Raw genomic sequence first — 12,207 nt, 5'->3', positions numbered from 1 at the left:
TGGAGAATTTCATCATTTGACGAAGCAGTTGCGTGAGGACGAAGCCAAAATATATGGATTATTTCAGAATAAATACAACTCAAGAGCCATTTCCACTGCGCATGCGTGATAGCGCCGAACCCGAGAACATACAAGACGATTGTGAGGAAACGGCTGTATCTACTAACGTTTAGTAAACGTATATTTGATACGAGACCTTAAATGCTCATTACATACGCTTGCTTTATCCACCTACGTTAGTTAGGGAAAAAAAAAAATTCTTCGATAGTGAAAACTGAACGAAATCATCTGACAAGCCTCAAAAACACTGTATGATTTGTTTTTTTGCTGCCGTATTATAGCGACTGAAGTGTTGAGAACTGAATTATAGGGGGCTATGAGCCTTAAGTAACTGAACATAAAAGTTTTCGTAGGGTTTGATTTGTTGGTTATTTGACAGTGACGAGTTTAGAGCTTACCGAGGCGTACTGTTGTTGCGCTAGCTTGGAGCTGGCGTCCCTCCTCGCCCGAGACCAAAGATGGCGCTCGATCATACAACTAGTGGGGCGCAGCCAAGGAGGTGGGAAAATATCCTCGAGATATCGAGCGCTACCACCGTTCAAAATATGTTGACCATGCAGTGCTTGACGAGCGAAGGAACCGTGCGTAAGCATAGAAAAAGCGACAATGGTGTTTTCGGAACAGTCGACGTGTGACCGAGTCGACACTATTGGGTTCTGTAGTCTTCCGCCTACAGTTTGGCTCTGCCGGCCCGTTTGTAGCAGCGCTTTTCCATCAGCCGTGGAGCCCAGACCGCAATAAGTTGTAGCGATGGGCAGAACGATTCAATTGACAGAATCGATTCATTTCGATTCCGTGTAATGATTTGTTCAGGAAATTCTTTCATTTAGTTACTTTAGTTCTGATCACCCACAACGGTATCCGGCACATCTCAAGAGTCGTAACTCCTTCACCCATTCAAGTATCTGTTACGCCTAGGCAATTGGCCTTGTCTGGCTGGCTCGGATAGCTGAGATTCCATATGTCTAGCTGAATACTGACTGTTACAAAAAATGTGCGTGAATACATTTCAAAGTTCTCGCCGATAAATTTAGTAAAACGAAACCTATAACATCCATGAATAATAATTGTAACGCGATACTTCGATACTCGTTGAGTCGTTAACCCCTCCACTCCCACCCCGTTTCATGTTTTCCTGTTTCTTTGTTCAGTTATCGTTTGCTCTTGTGAAAACGCGGAACGCTGCAATTATTGATTACTCTGACTCTCCCGTGTCATGAGTCATTTCACGAACGAATCAGACAGGCCGGTTCTCGTTCACTCTGCGTTTTTTTATTCTCCCGAATTTTATTCAGCTCTCGAGTAATCGAATCTGAAATAATCGATTCTTTACATAGCGAACGAATCATATGCTTTCTTTCTTTCGCTCAAAAATTCACGAACTACACATCACTAGTAAGTTCTACCCGGGAGATCTTGACCAGGGGTTCCCGGGGCCGAATTCTCCACCATCGAGACCAGCGTTCCGTTTTGCGAGAGGGAAAGCGTCTCGTGCGCTTGCGCGGCGGCGAGCGGGCGGCAGTTGGACGTATGTACGTCTCCGGGCCAACCGGCTGGCCCGAACAGGTTCGACAATTTGAATACACGTTTTCAAAACAAATCACATTACTACCATTGGCACTAACGCACTAACACGTGGGCTTACAGCAGCCGTAGGTGGCGCGGCTTCACACACAGTCGAAATTGCAGATGTTGTAATAAATAGCTCAAAATGCATAATCAAAAATAACATACTCTTCACGGTTTTTTTTTTTTTTGCAAAACATTTTTTTCAAACCCTTCCCTTTTGGTGTCCGCCAGTGACAACATCTCTCCACAACGGACCGAGGTACGCTTGCGTGAATACGGGACTAAATATTCTTGTCTCTGAAAAAAAATCTTATTCCAAACACTCAAAAGTGGGTTTGCTCCACGGTTGTTTCTGTTTTAGTATGTGACCTAAATTCAACTTAACTGTACGACCTAAATAAGAAAAAAAACAGAGATATCTGTAAATCGTATAATCATGCTTGTACGAAAACTGGGGGTGCAAAACTTTTTTTATTGTGTATTTTACTATATATAGGTAACTATATTTATTATTGTGGTAAGACATATTAATGATTTCCCAGCATAATACACCAACATTTGCAACTGCTAGATATGTTTACGTCAACGTCAAACTTCCCCCATAAAAATAAAATAAAGATACATTTAAAAATACGGCAAAATTATTAGAACAGAAGTATGGCATTTAGCGGTATTAATTTTTTGTCACGTGAAAAGAACCATGAATTTCGAAAACAAATTTTTATTTATTTTCATTTAAAAAAGTTGTTTAGATTCATTATTTATTTTTATGTTAGGGAAAGCTCTGGATGTGCCACAGTTAGCTGTTGAAAGTTACTTTTAGCATTAAAGAATTTACGCTCCCTAATTTCGAAATAGACAATTAAAATTGACACGAAGCTTCTTGCTCCCGTGTAACTTGTCAAACTATCTTACATATATTTCCTGCAATCGCACATCAATTCATTTATATGTTGTAGACTACGATTATATATATACAAATAAAACTAAGTTGTAGGTATTTTACGTTTGGTAAATATGTAGTGTACGGATTAGCGCCAAAAAAAATCGTACAAATATAAAATAAATTTTATTATATGCTCTTTTACGTCCTCTTTTCATTACCGCCTGCGGAGATAAAAAATTCCAATTACTTTTGGAGATATCGCCGTTCTTATTTTGCAATACAAGCCCTGTGTAATCATTCAACAGACGCCATTTTATATTTTACCGTGCGTGCGTGAATGCCTAAATAACAGAAATTTCCATTAGGTAAGGTTAGTTACATTATAAATACTTCAAAATAAACGGACATTAAAAATAATAAAAATTAATTTTAATGGTTGTTTAGTTTTAAAGTATTTATAATGTAGCTGACCTGACCTAACAAACCGGGAAAAAGGATGAACAATAGGAACTCACGTTATTTTCTTTTTACGTGATGTCGTTCAACTACGTCGCGAAAAAAAAAAATCATACTTGTAAACAAGCAACAATGGTGAACGCGGGAAGCCTACGATTCACTCATCCATCTGGACATACCCGAATACTCACGTTGGCAAGCCTTCTTTCAACAGACGAGAGGCAAACGCCCGATCGTGCATCTTCGGTTTTTTGTTGTTTATTGTAAATAAATATGCAACTCATGAAAACTAATGGTCAATTAGGTTATGTTAGCTACATTATAAATACTTTAAAACATTGTGGATGGTTGATTTGGTTAGGATAGCTACATTAAAAATACTGTGAAATCATGTAAACGGTTTCCTAGCGCTGGATAGCTACATATTAAAAAGTTATTTGCTAAGCAACCATAAAATGATTTTACAGTTTTTTTAATGTAGCTATACTTACCTAATATAACCAACCATCCACAATGTATTAAAGTACGTATTTTTAATTACTTCTTGCTAATTTTAAGAAAAGAAGGTTTGCCAACCGCATCAGTGCACAGCATGAAAATTAAAAAATTCCATATCTCCTAAAGTATTTGGAATTTCTGATCTCCGCCAGGTTTAATGAAAAGAGGAAGTTAAAGAGCACAGAATAAAGGTATTTTTGGAATTTTAAATTTTTTTTTAACAAATATTGCCCAAATATGAAAATTAAAAAATTCTATATCTCCTAAAGTATTTGGAATTTCTTATCTCCGCAGGCGGTTATGAAAAGAGGACGTAAAAGAGCATATAATGAAAGTTATTTTATATTTGTACGATTTTTTTTGGCGCTAATCCGTACACTACATATTTACCTTACGTTTTCAAATATATAAAATATATATTTATTTTCATATAAACAATAAAATTAAAATATATAACTTTAAATAAGATTGCTTTATATATATTTAGGGTGAAAAGACACTCTATAATGTATACTATACCTCTTCCTTTATAAGGTAGGTCCCACGTGGTCTAATGGCTAAGATACCTGACTTTAACTCAGGCGACCCAGGTTCGATTCCTGGCGTGGGAGATTATGCATGTTTTATTTTTTTAATTTTTAACCAGAATGATAGTTTACAATAAGTAGTAAAGGTGACGATAGATTATATTCATTCGGGCCGACGAAGCATACAACTGTTTATCTTTTGTTACCAAGTAGTTTCAGTACTTACATTATTAAAACCATAAAAAACACATACGTTTACTGATTTGTCCTAAAGTTGTTTCAAATTGTTCTTCACATAGGAAAAGACGAAGGTATCAGTAAATAAAAAGGAAAAACTTCACTGAATACAGAGTCCTGGAATTCGGTTCTTAAAAATGTTGACCAAGAAACTGCGCGGAACTTTGAACGTAATTCTTAAGACGTTGCCGTCAGCATTCCACATAAAATATTTCAATAAGCACTTCTTTGACTTTCAGTAAACACTTCTTCGACGTCAGACCCGGGTCGCTGACCTGCGGTTCGTTCTTAGCGCCCACTACTCATGACGAAGTTAACTACATCCAGAGAGTAGCATTTTATAAAGTTAGCTAGAGATACTTTACATTTTCCAGAAACTTAGGCACCGCTATCGCTGGAATCACAACAAGCGCAATGAACGCGACGTGACGACAAAATATTGCAGTATTGTGAACATTCGATTTCACGCGCGACAAAACCGAAACAAACCCCTAAATTAAAAAAAAAAGTTTCTTGGCATTGCATTTGCGCTAAATTAACGACAGCTGTCAATGTTTTCAAAGCGGATTTAGCTCACCTGTTTAAGAAAAATTCGCTTAATCCTATATATCCATTCGGGAAAAAAAAATTCTGTAAGTCAAAATCTTAAAAAAATTAACAAAAAAAATTAATTAAATAGAACCTCAAACACGCGCAGTATAATTGTGTTATCAATGCACCAGTCTGAACATCATTCGAAAATCAAAACCTGACGCCCATTTCACTTTCATCGCACCCGCAATGCGATGAAAATTTTAGCTGCTTCTGCGAATTTTGTCGCGCCGACGTAACAGATGTGTCAAACGTGAATGGTCACAAATTTTTTTTTTTTCCACGTCGCGTCTATTGCGTCTGTCGCTATGTTGTGATTCTAGAATCACACGACGCAAGACAACATGAATGAAAGAGTTTACATTTTATCTCAAACGAAACCAAAGATAATATTTCTGGACGTATACTGTGTCTCGCTGTTATTTTGAAGAACAGAGTAAATGGCGCACAACGTTGTCGGCTTTTCAACATCAAAAATCTTATTTTATAAACAATCGTTAGTTATTTATTTTACGGTTAGTTGATTTTTCTAAGACCATAAAATAGTGTAGGTATATTCACACTATGTGGTAGTCACCCTGCGAAAAAAATCACTGCTAAATACCAACAATTATATTTTTCACAGGAAAAACTTTTTGTTGTAGTTGGTCACATTATTTTACAAGAAATTTCATTAAATTATGTGCTATGCTCAAAAGAGCCAAAATATTTAATATTAAATTATAAATATATAACATAATTGTTGATAAAAATGATTGAAACCGACATAGTGTCTTTCAGTTACATCTCCTTAGAAATAAAAATTAAATGTTGATAAAAATGATTGAAACCGACATAGTGTCTTTCAGTTACATCTCCTTAGAAATAAAAATTAAATACATAAACAAGTTATTCTCTAAATGAAAAACAAGAAAATGTATTTCTAAAATTCTAATTCAAAATTTTTCTTTTTACAAAATACAATTTTTCAGATATATTATAAAAATGTCCATTAAAGTTTATTTTTTTCGAAGTTAATTTAGCGTATAACAAGAGGAAGAACTGGCTCTCAGTCCGCCCTATACTGTCCACCTCCTAGCGTGGACTTTGGTTCGGTTCGCTGTTTCGTTTCTGGGGGAGGGGGGGGGGGGTGATTTTGTCCAGGTGCCGGGCTAGAGGGGCGCAGGATGGAATTACAAATGTTGACAATTTTTTTGTACACTAAAAAAGAAAAAAAAAGTATAAAATAAAAGGCGATAGAAAAAAAATTATAATATTTGATTTAACTCATCAATAATGATGCGAAGTTTGATACAATCCAACTGGAAATTTTACACATAGCGAAAACGGATGCGAAACATGCATGCATGGTACGTTTAATGCTGCTGGGTTGGGAAGGGGGCGCTAGACACAATAATTTCTGCCCCGGACGCAAGAAAGTCTAGTTCCGTCCGTGCCGGTCTGTTGTCCAGACGCAGACGGTGGCAACCTTTCCATCAGGACGTTTCGAGTGTCAGCACGGGCGGTGGGAGGAAGGGAGGAGGAAGGGATAGACACAACTAGTGTCATTTCGCGTTCAGGACTCTGCACTCCAGCCGGATATTGCACAATACGACGAGCTAGCTGCTACGACGCGTCACTTCTCCAGTAGAGTCCCCGCGTATCCACTTCTGCCATTGAGAACCAACCAACGCGATATCTCTGAAGAAAAAAAAAATACAAGTTTGAGATATATTTTTTTCAAAATCACCAGAGATATGGAAAGGATCCAGATGTAGCATAGGATCCGTTTCATGGTGAAGAGGGTGAAGCCTAAAGGGGAGGGGGAAAAAATTTACTACAGGTACTAAAATGGTGGACGTTTGTTTACAAACGTATCAGCTGTACTTGTATTTGAGGTTAAAACGCTGAAGATTTATGCGAAATTGATAGAATTTAAGAATCAAGAAACCTTCATGTTTTTAAAAAACTAATTACTTCAGAAAGTTTTTTTTTTTACAAAAACTGTGTGCGAGTCTACATGCTTATATCAAAAAAGACTTAAATATATTTTATTTCGTCCAGCTATCATTTCAACTGATACATTTATTAAGGTTCATTACAGACTTATATATATATATATATTTATTTATATATATACACGTATAACCGGTAATATGTAGATCTAACTTTCTTCCGAACAGTTTAACTAAGTCGGTAATCAAAACAGGCTAGAACGGCTGATACAAATATAAACAAATATCCGCCATATTGGTATGTGAAAATTCGAAAAAAAAAATTACGGGGGGAAATAGCTTCACGTCTGACGGCTAATGCTCTATCTGGATACTTTACTATTCTCTGGCTCAGACATGTGGCTAATTATGACAACGCTGCGACGCAGTGTGCCGCAAACTGTATTGTTATCATGCCTATTGCGGGCCTCGTGGTGCGTATATGCCAGAACTGAGGATCGAACCAAGGGCCTGAAACTTATTGGAATAAGATGGGAGTTGCTACTGACCACATGAATTAGACACTCAAACCAAAAATTTTCGAAGTTACATCCTTACTAAAGTTGCTGTCCACATATATTTCGCAACACTCTTCATTCCGTATTTTTACTCCATATCACCATGACATTTAAACGTTTGACTGGACAGAAGCTCCAACAAGAGAGACGTAAGTGGCACCATATAAATTGGCTAGTCATTGACGAAATTTCATAGGTCTCATACGAGAATTTGAGAATTATCCATTTACGTCTAGAGGAATTTAAAAAACAACGAGAAATTATTTGGCGGAGTTAATATCTTACATTTTGGTGACATTATGTAAATGCCTCCTGTCAAAGGTCACTGGAAATTTTTTTACAACCCTATTGTTTTGCAACAGAAATTAATTTGTAGCATCAGTTTTCATTTTGTTAGCTGACAATAAATATGCGCCAACCAAATAATATTGAATTCAACTATCTGTTAGTTAATTTGCGAGTTGTTGAATTTACTACCAATAAGATGTCATTGCTATGTGAACGTCGCAGAATATCTTTAACAGTGGAGTTTCCTGACGGGGTTGTAGTTAGAATTCATCCCACTGTACAAGGCGGGTCGTGGGGGCGTAAAAATAGAAATTTCACGTTTTTTAACAATAAGTTCTACAAAATTTAGCAAGTGCGTTAAAGATCAAAATTTCCCATTATTCCAAATGTATATGTACTACAGACGTGAAACTCAGTTATGACTAGAGACCGGAAAATTTCGCGAATTCATTTCGCGATAGGCTAAAATACAAATAGTTATACCTCAGTGCTGCCTCTGCTATTGGCTCACAACTCACCTGGATGACTCTGGGCCAATGAGAAACACCCAACCAAAGCTTTATCGAATCACAGGCTGCTACGTTGGGACGCCTCACAAGACAGCAGCCAATGAGTGGGTGACATTTGACCGAGTGTACGTATAACTATGTAGTTCATCCTACAGGACTTTGAAAACGCGAATTTTTCCAGTCCCTAGTTATGACGTTTCTTATATTACATAGCCATCAACTGAGTGTGACGTTTTCTGAAATTTAGCTCCCAAGGGAATTTTGAGCCCAGGCAACGCCGGGTACTTCAGCTAATATTATTATAAATATTTAAATTGTGTTTTGTCGAGCCAGTAACGACGTACAACATTATTTATGGCGACAGCTAAAAATCGCGTTATTTTCTGCTGCCACGTGTTACCTTCCGGCCGGACTGCATGTGATTCGGTCAGTTGAATTTTGTTTCTTGCCCTTCGGGGAGCGTCAAATACTGTCGCCCAATGGAAAAAGCAGTTCAAGCGTAGGTATTGGCCGGGTATGTCACCCTTTCAAATATGGCTGATGATTACTTCTAAGCACAAATTTTTCTCCATTCATGACTACCGTGGTGAAATCGGCAAAAGAGTTGCGGCGTATGTTTGGTTGGGTGAGGGGGGGGGGGGGGAAGGGACTTACACGGATCAACTCCATCGCCTTACCAAATTTTTTTTTTATCTTATCGCCTTGCAGCGTCCAATCAGCAACGCTGAGCACAGCGTGTGATTTCACGTAAACAAGACGAAGGTCGGGGTCTCCTGATCGTGTCACCGCTACTGGGGCATCGCTCTTTGTCTGACGTCACGCCTCGTCTCGCCTTCTTCGCCGAACGTGCCTGCGGTCCGTGCAAGGTGATAAAGGGGTTGTTGGGGGGGGGGGGGGGGGGCTCGACCTCCTGCGCCAACGCGGGGCTGGGAGGATGTTTCGACACGCTTCCCGTGGATCCTGACGCTACGCCGGGGCGTTTGGCAAAACACTGCAGGATATTTTTTAAAATATTTTTTTATTAAAGACAACCCACTTTCTTTTTTACTTTTTGCATGTTGGCGACGTTAATATGTGTTAACGTCTTAGCACTCGGTGCATGGCGTTTGGTTGGAGTAATTTCCCGAATGAGCCCGCAGTAAAGGAGCCGGAATTTTTTTTGCAACAGACGGTGTTGCCACATATGGCGGATGGCGCAAACCAAAACTCACAAAGCCGAAGAGGAAACTTTACAGTATTTAATGTTATACTGTTCAGTGAATTTCAACAAGAAGGGAATTATTTTAATAAAATTCCTTGTCGGAAATCAGGTCCAATGAAGGGGTTTAGTATTTTTTTATTCAAGTTTTTATTCGCTTATCTAGTTTAAAATTTCTTTCTGCTAGTCAATTGATTCGATAGTCGTCGTAGCTGCTCCAGCAGTGAATTCTGGCGGCGGGTACGGAAACTACGTGTGATTCGGATCCAGAAATGTAGTTGAAAACACAATTTGCGTATACCTATCTATCACGCTTGGCATTGTTTTAAAGAATTCTACGTTAAATTTCATGTCCAAGTTTTGCATTACAAGTGTATTTGCAACACGAGAATACATGAATGTGCTCGTTACCGATGTTAGACGTTACACATCACTGGCGAGTAGTAAATGACTAGCTCATTATTTATTTATTTATCTCGTTCCCCAATCCATCCCTCCAGCAAAGTAAATAATACAAGTGAATATTGAAACACTCGTCAGTAAGTAAAACGTTTCGTGTACTTTCCCATTTCTTATTTAGAACTCTCTGCCAAAGTATTTTTTTAAGCAGTGCCAGTTGAAATTTTTTAATCAGGAAACTAAATTGCTGTTGATTATTTATTTATTTTTCAACCGAACGAGCAAGCAATGTGTATTGTATCCAGTAAAAAATATTATGTGGTGGATAAACAATTTCTTTGAACGATTATGCGTTACATAGCGGAAAATAAAGCGTTCTCCTAAGCATATTATTTTTTTTTTGCTGCCACTAGACCCTAATAATTATTTTGTAGTATGCACCGAAGTGTCTTATAAGTGATAGCATGATTTTGTTGTCAATAATACATGGTTTTGTGATGCATACAAATTCCAAAATTATTTTGGTAGAATTTTTAATGCCGAAATATTTTCTGGTGATGGCCAGAACAATGTCTTCCCCCCTCCTTTTTCAGTGCAGTAAAAAACTGTTGAAATGATATTACGTGGGGGAGGCACAAAGTATATTAATACAAAGTTCCACCAAATAGCTGTAATTTTATCATTAATTGTTAGAATATCGTTTCTATCAGATATTCAAACTTGTTCAGGCGGCCCAAAAAAATATTTGATTACTAGTTAGGTGAAATTTAGTATGTAAGGTAAAATACAAATCTAATAAACGAATAAAATGACACAAAACTGGCTATAAATGGACTCGGAAGCGAGTGCGTCCAAGTAAAAAATAAATAATGTTTAAAAAAAATAATTTGTTGCGCAGCTTGTTTTTTCGTTTCAGTTTCCTCTCAACAATTTCGGAGAAGTACGTCGTTTCGCTTGTGGCAGACGACGAAGGTGCCCCGAACGCAGCCAATACATTCAGAAATATTTAACGACGCCATCTGTCTTCGGACCCCCAGTGTTTACGTATATTTTTGTTTCCAGAAAACTCGGTTGGAATCGGAGGACAAGCGCAGAATGGGCAATGGACGCCGCCATGAATCATCCCGTTTGTCATTTGTTTCGTAAATGGCCCGCGCGAACCCCAAAAGGGTCAGTACTCTGAGGCCGGGTTCATAAACTACACCGTGGACGCAGTGGACGCAGTGGACGCAGTGGACGCAGTGGACGCAGCTCGCAACCAAAGCAAATAAACCACGGTCGTTCATAAAACACGCAATTCACCAGACGTCATCATACCTACAACTTGAAACTGTAAAACAGAAGAAAACAAATTTCATCCCTGGGATTCTTTTGATGATTCATATTTACAATGATAACATATAAAATTGTCAATTATTTAATTTAAAAGCGAAATATATATTCTTTTTAATGTGCGAAAGTTTAACTCGTGAAAACGTCGTAAATAAAATCAAAAACGTGACCTTTTGTACACACAACATCTGCGTTTTTAAGAGTTTTCGGAACACTTCAAATATGCGAGTCGGAAAGCTGGACGATGCTTCCGTTGCGTGTTTGAGTGTCGGAGTATTTGAAAACGTCTTTTCGAACTTTATATGCGTCTTGAGTTTCTTTGCGTTACTTGTTTAAGGCCCGTTCTACAATGGCACGCAGACGGAGACGGACCCGTACGGATTAGCTCAAGAGTGCAGATCTCTTATGTTTACGTTGCTCCGTACGACCGATAGAAGCTGAGAACTTGACTGCGGTGGTAGCCATGTTTGTTTATGTTCTAAATACGATAAAAATTTGTTTCATGTACAAGAATATAGTGTTTCATGATTACTTTGTGGTTTATTTTTATTATATATGTAAAGTTTACCCTAGCTAAGATCTCTAAGCATATATATTTTTTTGATTAAATTAATATTTCGTAACTTTGAACTGTAATCTCATTTTTTGCCATTTGTTACGTTTCCGTGCATTGTGGAAGCAGCAGACGTGTTAGTGAAATTTTCAGGGAGATCCGTCTCCGTTTACGTGCAATTGCAAATCAGGCCGAAATTGGAGGGAAAAAAGTGGTGAGGGGGGAGAACGTGTGGGAAGATTTTCAGTCCGTGAAAAATGTTCGCCGCGCCTTGAAGGCGGCAAGATGGCGCCGGAGATAAGGACAGACTCCAGCCAGGCGCCTAGGGTCTGAATTGTGGCGTAGTTTTGGATGGTGGAGGGGGAGGGGGTGAATGTCCAGTTGAAGACCTCTACGTGGCGTGTCTGGTGACACGAGAGAACGTTGCCCGCGTACTTTGCACGGCGCCGGTATGTCCGACATGTTTTCAATTGGGGCGGCCGAATTGACGCCAATAATCCGCTTTAAAACGTTTTGCTTATTCACGTATTCAGGAGGTTTTTTTTTTTTTTTTTTTTTTTTAAGTTCTAGGTTTTACTTGCACAAGTGCGTTTCCTAGAATCGTATGGAAAAT

Source organism: Bacillus rossius (assembly GCF_032445375.1).
Source record: "Bacillus rossius redtenbacheri isolate Brsri chromosome 9 unlocalized genomic scaffold, Brsri_v3 Brsri_v3_scf9_2, whole genome shotgun sequence".
Lineage (NCBI taxonomy): Eukaryota > Metazoa > Arthropoda > Insecta > Phasmatodea > Bacillidae > Bacillus > Bacillus rossius.
This window is presented reverse-complemented; position numbering follows the sequence as displayed.